The sequence below is a fragment of the Mustelus asterias genome, chromosome 24, assembly GCF_964213995.1.
Source record: "Mustelus asterias chromosome 24, sMusAst1.hap1.1, whole genome shotgun sequence".
Classification (NCBI taxonomy): Eukaryota; Metazoa; Chordata; class Chondrichthyes; order Carcharhiniformes; family Triakidae; genus Mustelus; species Mustelus asterias.
Genome location: NC_135824.1, coordinates 58164630 through 58182901, shown reverse-complemented (window position 1 = coordinate 58182901; position 18272 = coordinate 58164630). Strand labels below are relative to the sequence as shown.

The 18272-nt window shown below is 47.4% G+C and overlaps 1 protein-coding gene across 3 annotated transcripts in view; it reads left to right on the top strand.

Moving 5' to 3' along the window:
* The first annotated feature begins 9059 nt into the window (after positions 1–9059).
* The window catches only part of sipa1l3 (signal-induced proliferation-associated 1 like 3), a 254121-nt gene continuing 244908 nt past the window's right edge, over positions 9060–18272 (top strand). Inside the window, exon 1 of one of the 3 annotated variants that reach the window (XM_078241797.1) lies at positions 9060–9329. The gene's annotated coding sequence lies outside the window, so the exon portion shown is untranslated. Of the gene's footprint in view, positions 9330–10004; positions 10248–18272 lie in introns of those variants that run through there. The other 2 variants (XM_078241799.1, XM_078241798.1) reach the window with 2 other exon arrangements.

Below are 18272 nucleotides of genomic sequence, written 5' to 3'. Positions count from 1 at the left end.
AGATGCCGGCGTTGGACTGGGGTAAACACAGTAAGAAGTTTAACAACACCAGGTTAAAGTCCAACAGGTTTATTTGGTAGCAAAAGCCACACAAGCTTTCGGAGCTCTAAGCCCCTTCTTCAGGTGAGTGGGAATTCTGTTCACAAACAGAGCATATAAAGACACAAACTCAATTTACATGAATAATGGTTGGAATGCGAATACTTACAACTAATCAAGTCTTTAAGAAACAAAACAATGTGAGTGGAGAGAGCATCAAGACAGGCTAAAAAGATGTGTATTGTCTCCAGACAAGACAGCCAGTGAAACTCTGCAGGTCTAGGCAACTGTGGGGGTTACAAATAGTGTGACATGAACCCAATATCCCGGTTGAGGCCGTCCTCGTGTGTGCGGAACTTGGCTATCAGTTTCTGCTCAGCGACTCTGCGCTGTCGTGTGTCGCGAAGGCCGCCTTGGAGAACGCTTACCCGAATATCAGAGGCCGAATGCCCGTGACCGCTGAAGTGCTCCCCAACAGGAAGAGAACAGTCTTGCCTGGTGATTGTCGAGCGGTGTTCATTCATCCGTTGTCGCAGCGTCTGCATAGTTTCCCCAATGTACCATGCCTCGGGACATCCTTTCTTGCAGCGTATCAGGTAGACAATGTTGGCCGAATTGCAAGAGTATGTACCGTGTACCTGGTTCCATATCCTTTAATTCCGATCAGATAGCCAGTTACCTATCCAATCTGCCAAATTTCCCTCTATCCCACACCTCTTTACTTTCATCATAAGCCGACCATGGGGGACCTTATCAAACGCCTTACTAAAATCCATGTATATGACATCAACTGCCCTACCTTCATCAACACACATAGTTACCTCCTCAAAAAATTCTATCAAATTTGTGAGGCACGACTTGCCCTTCACGAATCCGTGCTGACTATCCCGGATTAATCCGCATCTTTCTAAATGGTCGTAAATCCCATCCCTAAGGACCTTTTCCATCAATTTACCAACCACCGAAGTAAGACGAACCGGTCTATAATTACCAGGGTCATTTCTATTCCCTTTCTTAAACAGAGGAACAACATTCGCCACTCTCCAGTCCTCTGGCACCATCCCCGTAAGAAGTCTCACAACACCAGGTAAATAAACCTGTTGGACTTTAACCTGGTGTTGTGAGACTTCTTACTGTGCTTACCCCAGTCCAACGCCGGCATCTCCACATCATGACTACCATCCCCGTGGACAGTGAGGACCCAAAGATCAAAGCCAAAGGCTCTGCAATCTCATCCCTTGCCTCCCAAAGAATCCTAGGATATATTTCATCAGGCCCAGGGGACTTATCGACCTTCAGTTTATTCAAAACTGCCAGTACATCCTCCCTCCAAACAACTAGTGACAATCTGTAACTGTTTCCCCCACCACAAGCTGTTGAAGCTGGGGGGAGGTCAGTTGTGCCATTGTGGGGTGGCACAGTGGTTAGCACTGCTGCCTCACAGCGCCAGGGACCAGGTTCGATTCCCAGCTTGGGTCACTGACTGTGTGGAGTTTGCACGTTCTCCCCGTGTCTACATGGGTTTCCCCTGGGTGCTCCGGATTCCTCCCACACTCCAAAGATATACATTGGCCGTGCTAAATTCTCCCTCAGTGTACCCGAACAGGCGCTGGAGTGTGGCGACTGGGGAATTTTCACAGTAACTTCATTGCAATGTTAATGTGAGCCGACTTGTGACACTAATAAATAAACTTTAAACTGTTGACTGACTATGTGTGACCCCGTGCCTCCCCAGGAAAATGGGTGCAGCACAATAAAGTCACCCTCATCTCACTCTTCTAAACAAGAGAGGACACAACCCCAGACTGCTCCTTAGTGTCCAAAGGTGTGCTGGTTAGGTGGATTGGCCATGCTAAATTGCCCCTCAGTGTCCCAGGATGTGTACGTTAGAGGGATCAGTGGGGTAAATGTGTGGGGATTTGGGGATAGGGCCTCGGGTGAGATTGTTGTTGGTGCAGACTCGATGGGCCGAATGGCCTGTTTCTGCACTGTGGGTATTCTATGGTTTGAAAGTTCCAGGACTGAGACTGATAAATTTCTGTTGGTTCGGGAGAATTAAAGGATATGGAACCAAGGCTGGAGAGTTGGAGTTAAGATACAAATCCGCCATGATCTCAGTGAATGATAGAACATGGCTTGAGGGGCTGAATGGCCTCGACCTATTCCTATGTTTGTCGACGTTTTATCAATGGAAGATGATCAAGCGACGGGGTCGATGCCCCCAGTGAAAACTCATGGAAATGTTGAACTTTTTGGGTGATTTTATTTTTCTTCCGAAATATTCCTTGCAAATGGGAAAGAAAAAGATGGTCAGAGAATCCCTACAGTGCAGAAGGAAGCCCATTGGGTCTGCACCAACTCTCCGAAAGAGGATCCCACCCAGTCCCAACCCCAGACCTATCCTCACAACCCCATGCATTTACCCCACTAATTCCCCTAACCTGCACATCTTTGGACACTAAGGGACAATTTAGCATGGCCAATCCACCTAACCCGCACATCTTTGGACACTAAGGGGCAATTTAGCACGGCCAATCCCCCTAACCTGCCCACACCTTCCGAGTGTGGGAAGAATAGGTCACTAGCAAGAGAACCAGCAGAGGGCAGCATGTCACACAACGCCAGGATTGTACGTGGGAGCGTTTTCCAACCAGAATCCCAGGACATGCCATCAGTCAGTCAGAGACATTATGATTGACCTCAGCATGGCCCATGTTACTCAGGCAGGTGATGGCTGAATGATGGACTATTTTTGCACCCTGATTGATGTCTTTTATTGTTTGCTTTCTGGTGCAACATTCGCTCCAAACCTTTCATTTGTGGGACGAGCTAATAACAGAAGACAAAAAGTTTTGCTGAGAGAGAAAGGGACAGCGTTCCTTCCAGAGACCTGTCACACTACGTGCACCTGAACAGAGGAACACTGTCAGATTTCCCCTTGCGAACTTGTAATTGTCGGAGCAGGAGGAGGCCATTCAGCCCCTCAATTCTGTTCCAACATTTAATAAGATCATGGCTGATCTGTGGCTTCACTCCATATACCTGCCCTTGGCCCATATTCCTTAATACCTTAGCTTAATAATTTATCATCGCAGAGGATCATATCATAGAATCCCTACAGTGCAGAAGGAGGCCATTCAGCCCTTCGAGCCTGCACCGACAACAATCCCACCCAGGCCCTATCCCCGTAACCCCACATATTTACCCCACTAATCCCTCTAACCTACGCATCCCGGGACACTACGGGGCAATTTAGCATGGCCAATCCACCTAACCAGCACATCACTGGACTGTGGGAGGAAACTGGAGCACCCGGAGGAAACCCACGCAGACACGGGGAGAACGTGCAAACTCCACACAGACAGTGACCCGAGCCGGGAATCGAACCCGGGTCCCTGACGCTGTGAGGCCATGATGTGGAGATGCTGGCATTGGACTGGGGTAAACACAGTAAGAAGTCTCACAACACCAGGTTAAAGTCCAACAGGTTTATTTGGTGGCACAAGCCTTTGGAGCGCTGCTCCTTCATCAGGTGAGTGAAGAGTTTGTTTCACAAACAGGGCAGATATAGACACAAACTCAATTACAAGATAATGGTTGGAATGCGAGTCTTTACAGGTAATCAAGTCTTTATAGGTACAGACAATGTGAGTGGAGAGTGGGTTAATCACAGGTTAAAGAGATGTGTATTGTCTCCAGCCAGGACAGTTAGTGAGATTTTGCAAGCCCAGGCAAGCTGTGGGGGTTACAGATAGTGTGACATGAACCCAAAATCCCGGTTGAGGCCGTCCTCGTGTGTGCGGAACTTGGCTATCAGTTTCTGCTCAGCGACTCTGCGCTGTCGTGTGTCGTGAAGGCCGCCTTGGAGAACGCTTACCTGAAGATCAGAGGCTGAATGCCCGTGACTGCTGAAGTGTTCCCCAACAGGAAGAGAACACTCCTGCCTGGTGATTGTCAAGCGGTGTTCATTCATCCGTTGGAGCTGTGAGGCAGCAGTGTTAACCACTGTGCCACCTTATCTATCTCAGAGTTCCAACTCTCTACCGCCCTCCGTATGTAGAAATGTTGGCCGCACGGCGGCCCAGTGGTTAGCACTGCTGCCTCACAGCGCCAGGGACCCGGGTTCAATTCCTGGCTCGGGTCACTGTCTGTGTGGAGTGTGCACGTTCTCCCCATGTCTGCGTGGGTTTCCTCCGGGTGCTCTGGTTTCCTCCCACACTCCAAAGATGTGCGGGTTAGGTTGTTTGGTCGTGTGAAATTGCCCCTTAGTATCCTGGGATACGTAGGTTAGAGGGATTAGTGGCGTGGCGGGGATGGGACCTGGGTGGGATTGTGGTCGGTGCAGATTCGATGGGCCGAATGGCCTACTTCTGCACTGTAGGGATTCTAAAATACTTGTGACTATCAAGATAGGATTATGGGGATAAGGCCTGGGTAAGAGTTGGTGCAGACTGATTGGGCTGGATTTCATTTATTATTGTCACATGTGTTAACATACAGTGAATGCGTGCTATACAAACAAAACATACCGTTCATGGAGAAGGAAAGGAGAGAGTGCAGAATGTAGTGTTACAGTCACAGCTAGGGTGTAGAGAAAGATCAACTTAATGCGAGGTAAGTCCATTGAAAAGTCTGACGGCCGCTGGGAAGAAGCTGTTCTTGAGTCGGTTGGTACGTGACCTCAGACTTTTGTATCTTTTTCCCGAAGGAAGAAGGTGGAAGAGAGAATGTCCGGGGTGCGTGGGGGTCCTTAATTATGCTGGCTGCTTTTCCTGAGGCAGCGGGAAGTGTAGACAGAGCCAATGGATGGGAAGCCGGTTTGCGTGATGGATTAGGCTACACTCGTGACCTTTTGTAGTTCCTTGCAGTCTTGGGCAGGGCAGGAGCCCATACCAAGCTGGCCTCCTTCTGCACTGTAGGGATCTATGATTCACCTCGACCACATCCTGTGGTAGTGAGCTCCGCATTCTCTGGGTGAAAATGTCTCTCCTGAATTCCCGAGGCACTGACATTTATTCAGTTCCGGTCTCCCTTGCAAGTGGAAATCTTTTCTAACCCTTTGTCCCATTTAAACTACTTCATAGTTGCATTGGATGTAGCGTTTGAAATGAAAGAAAAGCGGGGCGACTTGCTCTGTAATCCAGCGATTGCTGTTTTTTTTTAAAGTTTATTTATTAGTCACAAGTAAGGCTTACATTAACACTGCAATGAAGTTACTGTGAAAGTCCCCTAGTCGCCACACACTCCGGCGCCTGTTCGGGTCAATGCACCCTAACCAGCACGTCTTTCAGAATTCTCTACCATTTGAAGATTGTGTCACCTCAGTGCGTGATTCCTCACTGAGTGAAAGCTGAACCATTGTCTCCCTTGGGGCTCCACCTGAAGGTTGGGGGGTGCGAGTTGTGGCCTTGTTAGACGAGAGCAAAATACTGCGGATGTTGGAAATCTGAAAGAATGATACGCCCAGCGGTTTCAGGGAGCTTCTCTCTCTCCGCAGACACCGCCAGACCCTCTGAGTGGATTCAGCATTCTCTGTTTTAATTTCTTGTTAGATGGATCGGAAAAGTTACACCACCGGCAGACTGATGTTGCAATGTGTGTCCTCCCTAAATTCAGCAGCAGAGCCTCGTAAAATTACACAGAAACATAGAAGATAGGAGCAGGAGGAGGCCATTCGGCCCTTCGAGCCTGCTCCGCCATTCATCACGATCGTGGCTGATTGTCCAACTCAGTGGCTTAATCCTGCTTTCTCCCCATAACCCTTGATCCCATTCACCCCAAGTGCTGTATCCAGCCGCCTCTTGAATATGTTCAATGTTTTGGCTTCAACTACTTCCTGTGGTGATGAATTCAATGAACTATAGTCCAAAAGAATTGCTCCAATTGACTATGGTGCTTTGAGGGGGCAAAATGAGCCATCCGCGATTCCCGATCTAATAAGAACATAAGAACTCGGAGCAGGAGGAGGCCATTCGGCCCTTCGAGCCCGCTCCGCCATTCATCACCATCATGGCTGATCATCCAACTCAATAGCCTAATCCTGCTTTACAACCAAGTTGTTATGAGTGTCTTTCTGCTTATCTGGGTGGGATCTCAATTACCTTTGGAACTGAGTGAATCTTGTCCCAGATTTCCATTGGTCCTGTGAGTGAATGCCTGTACAAGACTGAGTGCAGGATGGGGTGGCACGGTGGTTAGCACTGCTGCCTCACAGCACCTGGTACCTGGGTTCGAATCCCGGTTTGGGTCACCGCCTGTGTGGAGTCTGCACCTTCTCCCCGTGTCTGCGTGGATTTCCTCCGGGTGCTCCGGTTTCCTCCCACAATGCGAAAAACGTGCTGGTTAGGGTGCATTGGCCGTGCTAAATTCTCCCTCAGTGTTACCCGAACAGGAGTGTGGCGACTAGCGGATTTTCACAGTAACTTCATTGCAGTGTTAAAGTAAGCCTAATTGTGACACTAATAAATAAACTTTGAACCATTAACTGGCAATGTGTCACCACCCCCCCCCCAGCCCTCCCTCCCCAGGAAAATGGGTGCCGCACACACCAGTTTCCACCCCCTGTGTCTGATAGTCTGGCAGTGTGGTGTCTGGGGGAGTCCGCTCAGAACGTTAATTGGTGCAGCGGCTGTGTCTGGGACGCATGCTCAGACCTGCTTCCCTCCTTCCCACTCGAAAATACCCAGCCACTTTCCCGGTGCCTCACTCGTCAGAAACACCTCCTGAGTTGAAACAATTCGGAGTTTTAAAATCCGGTCAACACTTGCCTAATGAACCACCTTCGCCTGCGTGACACGGACATTGGGAAGCTTACTGTGTTTCACAATGCCCCTGCGCTTCTGCACATTGCGAGAACTTCACATCCTTGAACGAACACTTCTTGTTTAATTGTGTGAACAAGCTGTGAGCTGGAAAAGCCAACATGCCGTGCGAACTCTGCAGCCCCCAATATGTTTCAGTATTTCTGACATACAATTTCGGAGTGTAAAAGTTTTTTAAAAAAGTTTATTTATTAGTCACAAGTCAGGCTTACATTAACACTGCAATGAAGTTACTGTGAAATTCCCCTAATCGCCACACTCCGGGCCTGTTCGGGTCAATGCACCCTAACCAGCACGTCTTTCAGACTGTGGGAGGAAACCCACGCAGACACGGGGAGAATGTGCAGACTCCGCACAGACAGTGACCCAAGCCGGGAATCGAACCTGGGACCCTGGCGCTGTGAGGCAGCAGTGCTAACCCACTGTGCCACCGTGCCATGTAATCTCTCTCCCAGAAATCATCATTGTCTCCGAGGGTACTGTTAACAGTTTCCGTGCCCGCTGGGCACCGCAGGGGCTGGGGTGCATTATCTTTTGATTTTGATTTGATTTGATTTATTGTCACATGTATTGGCATACAGTGAAAAGTATTGTTTCTTGCGCACTATACAGACAAAGCATACCGTTCATAGAGAAGGAAAGGAGAGGGTGTGGAATGTAGTGTTACAGTCATAGCTAGGGTGTCGAGAAAGATCAACTTAGTGCGAGGTAAGTCCATTCAAAAGCCTAATGGCAGCAGCAGGGAAGAAGCTGTTCTTGAGTCGGTTGGTACGTGACCTCAGACTTTTGTATCGTTTTCCCGATGGAAGAAGGTGGAAGAGAGAATGTCCGGGGTGCGTGGGGTCCTTAATTGTGTTGGCTGCTTTGCCGAGGCAGCGGGAAGTGTAGACAGAGTCAATGGATGGGAGGCTGGTTTGCGTGATGGATTGGGCTACATTCACGACCTTTTGTAGTACCTTGCGGTCTTGGGCAGAGCAGGAGCCCATACCAAGCTGTGATACAACCAGAAAGAATGCTTTCTATGGTGCATCTGTAAAAGTTGGTGAGATTCGTAACGGACATGGCAAATTTCCTTCGTCTGCAGAGAAACCTTTAATCAACCCCTTTAATCACATTTTAATTTGATGTTTTAAGTTTCCTTTCTACTTTGTCCTTTGTTTCAGATGGTTCCCCTCCTTTTAGGGGCTGCCCCTTTTAATTTGCCCTTGAGTTCATTTGATTTAGTTTATTATGTTGGTCAAAAAGATTGATATCATCATTGTCCCACTGGACGCAAGTTAAGAGGATTTGGAACCCACACCTTGTGAGTTGACACCCAAATTTTCATCGAATCATAGAAAGAATCATAGAATCCCTGCAGTGCAGAAAGAGGCCATTTGGCCCATCGGGTCTGCACCGACCACAATCCCACCCAGGCCCTACCCCAATACCCCAACATATTTACCCGCTAATCACTCTAACCTTCGCATATCTGGACACTAAAGGGACCCAGGGACCCCCTGTAAATAGTGACACACTCCCCCTGGGGACCCCCTGTAAATACTGACACACTGCCCTCTGGGGACCCCCTGTAAATACTGACACACTCCCCCTGGGGACTCCCTGTAAATACTGACACACTCTCCCTGGGGACTCCCTGTAAATACTGACACACTCCCCCTGGGGACCCCTTGTAAATACTGACACACTCCCCCCTGAGAACACCCTGTAAATACTGACACACTCTCCCTGGGGACTCCCTGTAAATACTGACACACTCCCCTGGGGACCCCCTGTAAATACTGACGCACTCCCCCTGGGGACCCCCTGTAAATACTGACACACTCCCCCCTGAGAACCCCCTGTAAATACTGACACACTCTCCCTGGGGACACCCTGTAAATACTGACACACTCCCCTGGGGACCCCCTGTAAATAGTGACACACTCCCCCCTGAGAACCCCCTGTAAATAGTGACACACTCCTCCTGGGGACCCCCTGTAAATACTGACACACTCCCCTGGGGACCCCCTGTAAATACTGACACACTCCCTCCAGGGGGTTCCCTGTAAATACTGACACACTCCCCCCGGGGACCCCCTGTAAATACTGACACACTCCCCCCGGGGACCCCCTGTAAATACTGACACACTCCCCCCGGGGACCCCCTGTAAATACTGACACACACCCCCAGGGGGATTCCCTTTGTTACAGCATTGGACACAGGCAGTGGCCTGGCGCAGCTCCTGGGTTGCTAGGTAACCGATGTATTGTTAGCAACCGAATGGGCGGGGCCAGGAAAGGGGCGGGGACTGACGTAATGACGCAGGACGCAAGAGGGGAGACGTTTGAAAAAGCTGCGCGCGCATTCCCAGCTTCACATCCACACAAAAAATATTTGGGATTTACCTTAAACCCTCCGACAAGGCCCCAGTGAATGATATTCCCGCATTGGTCTGGACGCCTATTGTCAGTGTTGTGGTACAAAAGGTATGTGGTAATGGTATTGTAGTTAAAAAAATGATCATAATATATCATTGTCGGTGATCATCATGTTCAAAGTATTTTCGTTTGGTCAGGTTGAAGAGTTTTCAATTCATGTGGAAATATTGACGGCCCCTCTTCCCACTCGAGCTTGCCCGTCGTCTCCAAGGAGCGAGTGAGAGTGCGCCTGCGCCCCTGCGGTCAGGCGCGGTGTACTCTGGGGGTTGTAGTCCCGCCTCCCTGTTACAGAGTGGTGTCTGACCAGTCCACGCACTACAACTCCCGGCATCCTCCGGGCGTGGCCGGCGCCATCATGAGCCGTTAGTTGGGGGGAAACTGGTCTTCGTCGCGCGGGCTGCCGGGAGTTGTCGTTTGTCTCCCCCAGCCATGTTCCATGCGGCCTGTCGGGAGTTGTAGTTCGTTACCTTCCATGGCCGCCATGTTCGGATGGGCGGCGGAGACGCGCTGCACTACAAAACCCGACATCCTCCCTGTGTGGGCGGCGCCATCTTTGCGGGCCGTCCGTCCTTGCCTCCGCCGCGCGGGCTGCCGGGAGTTGTAGTTTATTCCCCGCCATGGGCGGCGTATTCTGATGGGCGGGCGGAGGCGCGCTGGACTACAAACCCCGGGCTGCCTTGGGCGGCCGGGCGATGAGGTGGAGCCGTCGAACAACAGGAGGGCTCAGTTGGAGGCGGGTGAGGAGTGACATTGAGAGGAGGCGGTCTGTTGCTGAGGTACGGCGGAGAGTCCCGAAAACGGCTGAGACGGGGCGGTTGGAGGTGAGCAAGTTTCTCCCATAGAGTTTCCAGTGTTTGGCGGCGCCGTGTAAAAGGTGGAGGTCCCTGGTTTGGGGCCTGTGGAAGGGAGCAGCTCCCTTGGTCCAGAGCTTGTGGTGGTTGTCGCCTCGGGTGGTGACAGGCGAAGGTAAGAAGGGAAACCTTCATCCCTCAGTCCCTGCTGCTGCAAACTCTCCATAATCCCAAAGACAGCCACAATGAACATAAAACCCAAAATAATATAAAAGTCACCACTTCAACCTTTCTTTAAAAGTTAACTTAACTCAAAATTCCCAACTCCTGTGGCAATGAACTCAACCCAGGAACTGTTGCACATGTAAAGTTTGTTTCCATGTGTTTTATTCTGCTTGCCACACACATACATGTGTGTGTGATTTTTATAACCTTGCTAAAGGATAACCTTTTGAAGCAACCCCAAACTGTTTTAACTTTATCGAAATTGTTGTCAATTTTGTTGTTTTTTGTTTAAGCACAACACATCTGATATTCCTAAAGGCATAAACAGGGAGGTGGTGTCAAATGAGTGGGATGGGACCTTCATCACTAACTTATTACATAATTCTGGGGGAAGCAATTAAATTCTCTTTCCGTTTATGCTGCCTGGCAATTTGACGTGTGCCGATTTGTGGTTCCGGCTTTTGTGCAGAGTGGTAAAATTTGAAGAGGATATATTGTTGTTAGAATTAATAAATGGGCTTTCCCTTTAACTCTGGGGTATCGAACTCATTGTCTGGATTCTAATCTTACAAAAGCAATTACAATTTTGTAATTGTAAAAGCAATTACAAAAGAATATGCACACATTGAAGATTAATATTTTTCTAAGATTGCTTAGCTATGTTTTTGAAAATCACTGGGAATATACCTTTTTGTTGGAGACTAAGTAGCGACAGTGAAAAATAATAGACTTGGGATTAATATTAGGGTAAAACAGCTGAGAAAATAATTTTGAAATTCCACCTCTGGTTTAGACTTGCATTTAGGGTAGTGGTCTTTTTTTGTTTGAAGCTGTGTTTAACAAACACTGCTCATCTTTTTACAACTGCTGCAGTAACTTGTAGCTTCACCTTTTCCCATTATTGCGCACTTTTGTAAAGCTTTTATTACAGAGTTGACCAAGTAAATTAATTTGCTTTAGAAGTCCCTTCAAAAGCTAAAAGATTTCAAAGCCAGAAAATGTCAGTGTGAATTATTCACTGGCATATAAATACAAGTTCTCTGTTTATTTATAGAAGTTCTCACAGCCTCAGGAATTTCAAAACCCTTTACAGCCAATTAACTACTTTTGAAGTGTAGTCACTGTTGTAGTGTAGGAAATAAACAAAAGGAAATATGCCTGAGATCACTGACCCTGGTCGGTTGTGGCAAACTATTTTTCTTACAGTAGTCGGAAAGTATCACTTTTGAAATGTTTCTTTTTGCTTGTTACATCAAGTTGCCTGTCCCAGCAATACACTTATTGTGTAATCTAACATGAGAGCTCGAAAACTTCAGCCTTGCCTTTATTACACAACTCAAGGATAAGGTGTGGGTAAATATTTTCAGACTTGTATCTTTTGGTGTAGAAGCAAAGTAAACGTCACCCATATAGATTTATTTGTTCACTGCTATGTTTGAGAATTTGAACTTGGTGTTTATAAACTTAATGATTGATTTAGACTCAGTTTCAAAGATTAGTTTTAAATTTTTCACATTATGCTAGTGTGCGCACAATGAACGATCACGCACGCTGCTTCCTGATCTGAGATGCTCATTATTGGGGAGAAGCACCAACCAGGAGCTTGGCTTGGAGGTAGGGAACTTGGAGAGGGCAAGGCAGCTGTGTTCCCCTCATTCACCTGGATAGTGACGTGACATGATCTTGTTTAAAGAAAAGATGTGCATAAGTGAGGTTGTAGCAAGACTCCAAAGTTCGCCTCCACTTGTGTCAATAACATTTCTTTGGAGTGCAGTGACTATAATGTCGGGAAAAAGGCCATTTATTCTATGCACAGCAAGACCCAACAATCAGGAATGTGATTGAATCTGTTTTTCTTGGTGCTGTTGGTAGAAGAATGTTTGCCACGGCATTCCTTGCTCTCGTAGTTATGCAACAAGATTCTTCACCCTTCAACTAGGATAGCGATTTGACGTCTCATCTGCAGGAATGAATCACTTGATCCACTGCGTTTTGCACTGCCAGTCTAAATTTTGTATTGTCTAAAGGCAAGAGTGTGACCAATTGAGCTGAACTGACAGTGAAAAACGTTACTACGCAGTCAATAGCGATCCTAAATAAAAATAGGAAATACTGCTCAGACCAGCACCATCTATGGAGAGAGTGTAATGTTCAATATATCAGTTGAGTGATTTGTTCTGCCCAGGTCTCCGAGATGAGCACCACCCATGCTTGTCCACTGCTATCATTGCAAGTCTGTGATTTTGCACTTTCCCAGCCTCCTGTGTGAATCCTAAATGGAACAAGAGCTGAATTCCAGATCCCATAACACTATTATGGTCATGGTGGCACAGTGGTTCGCCCTGCTGCCTCACAGCACCAGGGACCCAGGTTCGATTCCCGGCTTGGGTCACTGTCTGTGCGGAGTTTGCACGTTCTCCCCGTGTCTGCGTGGGTTTCCTCCCATAATCTGAAAGACGTGCTGGTTAGATGCATTGGCCGTGCTAAATTCTCCCTCAGTGTACCTGAACAGGTGCTGGAGTGTGGCGACGAGGGGATTTTCACAGTAAAATGTAAATCTACTTGTGACTAATAAATAAACTTTATTCAATGAAAAGCAGAGGAGTTCTCCCAGCTGTCCTGGTCAATGTTTATCCCTCAACCCGTTTTACTAAAACTCATTATCTTATTGTTTTATATGGGATCTTGTTGTGTGCAAATTGTCTGCTGCGTTTCCCCACATTGGAACAGTACCTACACTTCAGAAGTACTTCATTTGGCTGTAAAGTGTTTTGAGATGGCACAAGATTGTGGAAGGCGCTGTTAATGCAGGTTTTTTCATTCCGAGTAGATTGGTGGCTGGGCATGATGCCTTTGTATTCTGTTTAGGCCAGCTACTTGCTGGGTTTTCTAACTGAGCTGGGAATCCCATCACGTAAACCAGCCCCCCATCCATTGACTCTGTCTACACTTCTCGCTGCCTCGGAAAAGCAGCCAGCATAATCAAGGACCCACACACTCCTGACATTCTCTCTTCCACCACCTTCCTTCGGGAAAAAGATACAAAAATCTGAGGTCACGTACCAACCGACTCAAGAACAGCTTCTTCCCTGCTGCTGTCAGACTTCTGAATGGACCTACCTCGCATTAAGTTGAGCTTTCTCTACACCCTAGCTATGACTGTAACACTACATTCTGCACTCTCTCCTTTCCTTCTCTGTGAACGGTATGCTTTGTCTGTATAGCACGCAAGAAACAATACTTTTCACTATGTTAATAGATGTGACAATAATAAATCAAATCAAGGTTACTCTGCCTTGTAACCTTGCTTCAGGTGCAGGATTATCCTATTAGCGTCATCTTGCTCAGATATTTTGACTATGGTTTAAATGCCAAAGGAGTATTAGACATTTGTGTTTTTTTAAAAAAAAGATTTGACTGGACATGTAATACATTCAGGCAAACATCTCGGCCTGAACTACTGAACATCTAGCCCACCAAAACATGCCGACAAATTGAATAGCCGTCGCTTTCTTTCAAAAGGAGGGAACGGTGCAATCATCTGATAGGATTATTAAATGTGAAAGGAGTTTCACTCTGCCACCTTCAAATGGTTTCATATCCTGAAGCTTTTCATGTTTCAGAGGATCTGTGATTTATGACCTGTTTGAACAGGAACGTTAACAGCCTCGGACCCCATTTCAGGAGCTGCTTATGAGGTGTAGGAGGACCATCTGTTTGTTACCTTGTCCTGCTTTAGAGGCACCATCTTGCTGTCTAGCCATTTTAAAGAGTTATGTGGATAATTTTCTGACGCTTCCTTGAAAGGTTGTCTTTAAATATCTTGCTGCATTACCCAAAGTTGGACTGTACTGGTTTCAGTGTGTACTGGTTATATCTGAATTATTGCAACCCTAAGGTTCAGTGCATTTATGCTACAATAGTTAATTATTAACACAAGGAATTCACCTGAAAGCTGAAGTTGTTTCTGTTTAGTACTGGCTTTGTCTCTAAGGGTGTTGAAATCTCTCTCCCTTCCAATCCTCTCCAGCTGTCACTGTCTGGAGGACATACTCCAGCATTGAAACTGAGTGAGTATTTTGTGCAGGGCTGGGCTCTGGGACATCCTTGCAAATGTTGAAGCAAAAGATATGTAAAAGTCACCACAATCCCAGATGACCAAAGGGCTGCTGTCCCCTTTGAGCAGGGGAGAGCCGACTGTGGTGTTTAACCTGAGGATCAGGTGAAGGGCAAGGTGGAGAAGGCGGCCCTGTGGAAATGTGAAGATGGACAGGTTTAAGGAGCTGAGGTGGCTGCTGTCAGTGGCGGAGTTAGATGAGGGGAGGGTTTGGGAGAGGGTTAGCGATGCAAGAGGGGATTAGAGAAAGGGAGGGTGTGAAGGGATTTTAAGCAAGTAGAGCTGAGGCATTGGAGGTGTGGGACTTTGAACAAGGGGCAGCGCTCCGAAAGCTTATGGTATTTGCTACCAAATAAACCTGTTGGACTTTAACCTGGTGTTGTGAGACTTCTTGCTTTGAACAAGAGCCAGTGTAGCAAAGATAATGCATGACATGCTGCTGACTTTGGTGGGGTTGGAGTGGGGCAATGGGCATGTCTTGTGGGGTCCCCTTGCTCACCCTTGCAGGTTGGGCTGCCAGTTTGACAAGGCCTGCATACGAGTAGCATTCACAGCAGCCGCAATGCTACAGTTAGCTCTCAAGCCCTTGGGTTCAGAAGACGTAAAGTCGACCAGATTTAGTGAGTGATGTTGGAAATTGGGTGAGGAGTACCTTTAGGCTTTGATGTAGTTTTCTCCTCCCATCCCGTTGTCTCTTATTTGCTTCTTGACTTGTGTGGATGATCGATTGAACAAAGAAGCAGAGCATTTAAAAGAGGGGAAGAAAATTCATAAGAACATAGGAACTAGGAGCAGGAGTAGGCCATCTGGCCCCTCGAGCCTGCTTCGCCATTCAATAAGATCATGGCTGATCTTTTCGTGGACTCAGCTCCACTTACCCGCCCGCTCACAATAACCCTTAATTCCTTTGCTGTTCAAAAATTTATCTATCCTTTCCTTAAAAACATTCAATGAGGTAGCCTCAACTGCTTCACTGGGCAGGGAATTCCACAGATTCACAACCCTTTGGGTGAAGAAGTTCCTCCTCAACTCAGTCCTAAATCTGCTCCCCCTTATTTTGAGGCCATGTCCCCTAGTTCTAGTTTCACCTGCCCAGTGGAAACAACCTCCCTGTTTCTATCTTGCCTATTCTCTTCATAATCTTATATGTTTCTATAAGGTCTCCCCTCATTCTTCTGAATTCCAATGAGTATAGCCCCAGTCTACTCAGTCTCTCCTCATAAGCCAACCCTCTCAACTCTGGAATCAACCTAGTATATCTCCTCTGCACCCTTCCAGTGCCAGTATATCCTTTCTCAAGTAAGGAGACCAAAAGTGTACACAGTACTCTAGGTGTGGCCTCACCAGCACCTTATACAGCTGCAACATAACCTCGCTGTTTTTAAACTCCATCCCTCTAGGAATGCAGGGCAAAATTCCATTTGCCGCCTTAATTACCTGCTGCATCTGCAAGCCAACTCCTTCTGATTCTTGCACAAGGACACCCAGGTCCCTCTGCACAGCAGCATGCTGCATCCTTGCTTAGTGCACCCTAATGGTGTTGTACATCAAACCCTGTTCTCTTGCTGGGTGCTGAGGCTCTTTGGTTTGTGAGGTTGGGTTCAGCTACTGCGTTGGTCCAAGGAATGAATGAAAAAATGTGTTTTGGGGATAAAATTAAAAGTCCATGGATACATTTTTTGATAGCCGTGACTGTGTGGATAAGCTGAGCTGATTTCTTGCGCTTGAGCCCTATTTCTTGGGGATTCTTTGGTCCGGTGGGCTCGTTAGCTTGCCTCTTGCTGCAGGTATGGAGAGAATCAGTTCATTCTGGAAAAGGAGCATTTTGATTATGAGACAAGCTTTGTAATCACCATGATTTTTGACCTATAAGGAATCGCTTTGCGCAGTTGACGTTGTACCATCATTCATGGAGCACACCAAGGATGGCCAGTGTGGGAAATGGAAACCATTTGCGGGCAGCAAATGATGTACTTTTGAGGTTGGGGTTGAGACATGTTGTAGGACAAAGTGAGAAGGCTTCGCTCTGCGTTTAACCCATGCCATATATAAGCTGCGAGTGTTGACATTGTGGTATTTATTCCAAGCTCCTGACATCCCTTTAAGTAAATGATGGGTAATTTATGAAAATGAATTTGTACAGCAGGCTTCAGTTCTGTGGCCAGAGCTTTTAATAACACAAGATTGATTTACTGGTTGCTCAGAAGGTGCTGAGTAAGGATGACGCAGGGAGGTTGCAGATGTTCGGTTAGTATGCAGCACCGCTGCTGGTTTGAGAACTGAAGATCTGCTTGCACCCCTCCGAATTGTGGTGGGGCTTGTGCTTTGGTGAAGCAGGAAAGGGGCAACGGATGAATTGCAAAGATTTCTTTTAAAACCAAGTACAAATGGCATGCTGTTTGCACAGTTGCACCTGCCAACACAGCATTTCTTACTCTGCAGTTACAAGCAGTGATAGATGGTGTCATTTCCAGCATCCGCACCATTTTGCCTTTGTATGGATGGTAACCCCCCCCCCCCCCCCCCCCCCCCCCCCCCCCCCTCGGTTGGGGTGCCTAACCCCTGCTGCTCTGTAATTTAAAGAGGATTTGACCCGACTGTTTTACAGAAGCTTCACACAGGGGAATTTCACGGCTGCTGAGCAGTGTTTGGCTGGCATTCTTCAAGAGTCTTGGTCGAGTCTATGTTTATCACTTTCCTGTGGTACCTGCCGAGTGATTGATGGCTATATATTGGCTCCATCAGGTTCCTCCTTTATAAAACAAAAATAATATAGCTCTGCACATGGTGTTGATTGAAAGGTGCCCCCGTTGGGATTTCAAATGAATAAATAAGCCAGCAGCAGTGATTGGCATCAAACTGGCCTCTTAGACGCTTACTATAGACTGCAGGATATAATAACTACCTTGAACTGCCCTCCTTTCAGCCAAAGATTTGTCATTAATATCAAATATTTCTCGCCCCGATTCTCAAGGGTTTGAACGTAAATTGGTTTAAACAATCACGTCTTGTCTCTGTGGAGCACTGAGGTTGCTGGTTTGCTGTGCTGGTGGGTTAGCCAGCCGGGGAGATTGGAGGGGCCCTATGACAGTGACATTTGTTTTAAATCATGATCTTGATTTCTGGCAATACACCCAGGCACGTGATGATTGTAAAAGTTGTAGTTGTGTAAAATGCAAGCTGAACTTCTGACGCTTTCCCAAGCAGTTCTGCACATTTATTTTTGGAATGTGCACACTACTGGCAAAGCCACAGTTGTGTTTTATTCTTTCATGGGATGTGGGCGTCAGTGCCAAGGTCAGCATTGGTTTCCCGTCCCAAATTGCCTTTGCTAGTCCATTTCAGAGAGCAGTTAACCACATTGCTGTGGCCCTGGAGTCACATGTAGGCCAGACCCAGATAAGGACGGCAGATTTCCTTCCCGAAAGGGAAAGGGCGGCACGGTAGCACAGTGGTTAGCACTGCTGCTTCACGGCTCCAGAGACCTGGGTTCGAATCCCGGCTCGGGGTCACTGTCTGTGTGGAGTTTGCACATTCTCCCTGTGTCTGCGTGGGTTTCCTCCCACAGTCCAAAGATGTGCGGACTAGGTTGATTGGCCATTCTAAATTGCCCCTTGGTGTCCCAGGATGCATCGGTTAGAGGGATTAGCAGGGTAAATATGTAGGGATATGGGAATAGGGCCTGGGTGGGATTGTGGTTGGTGCAGACTCGATGGGCCGAATGGCCTCTTTCTGCACTGTAGGATTCTATGATGAGTGAACCAGATAGGTTTTTACAACTGACAATGATCGTCATGGTTACCACGGAGACTAGCTTCAAATTCCAGATTTAGTAGTTAACTGAATTTTTAATTCCAC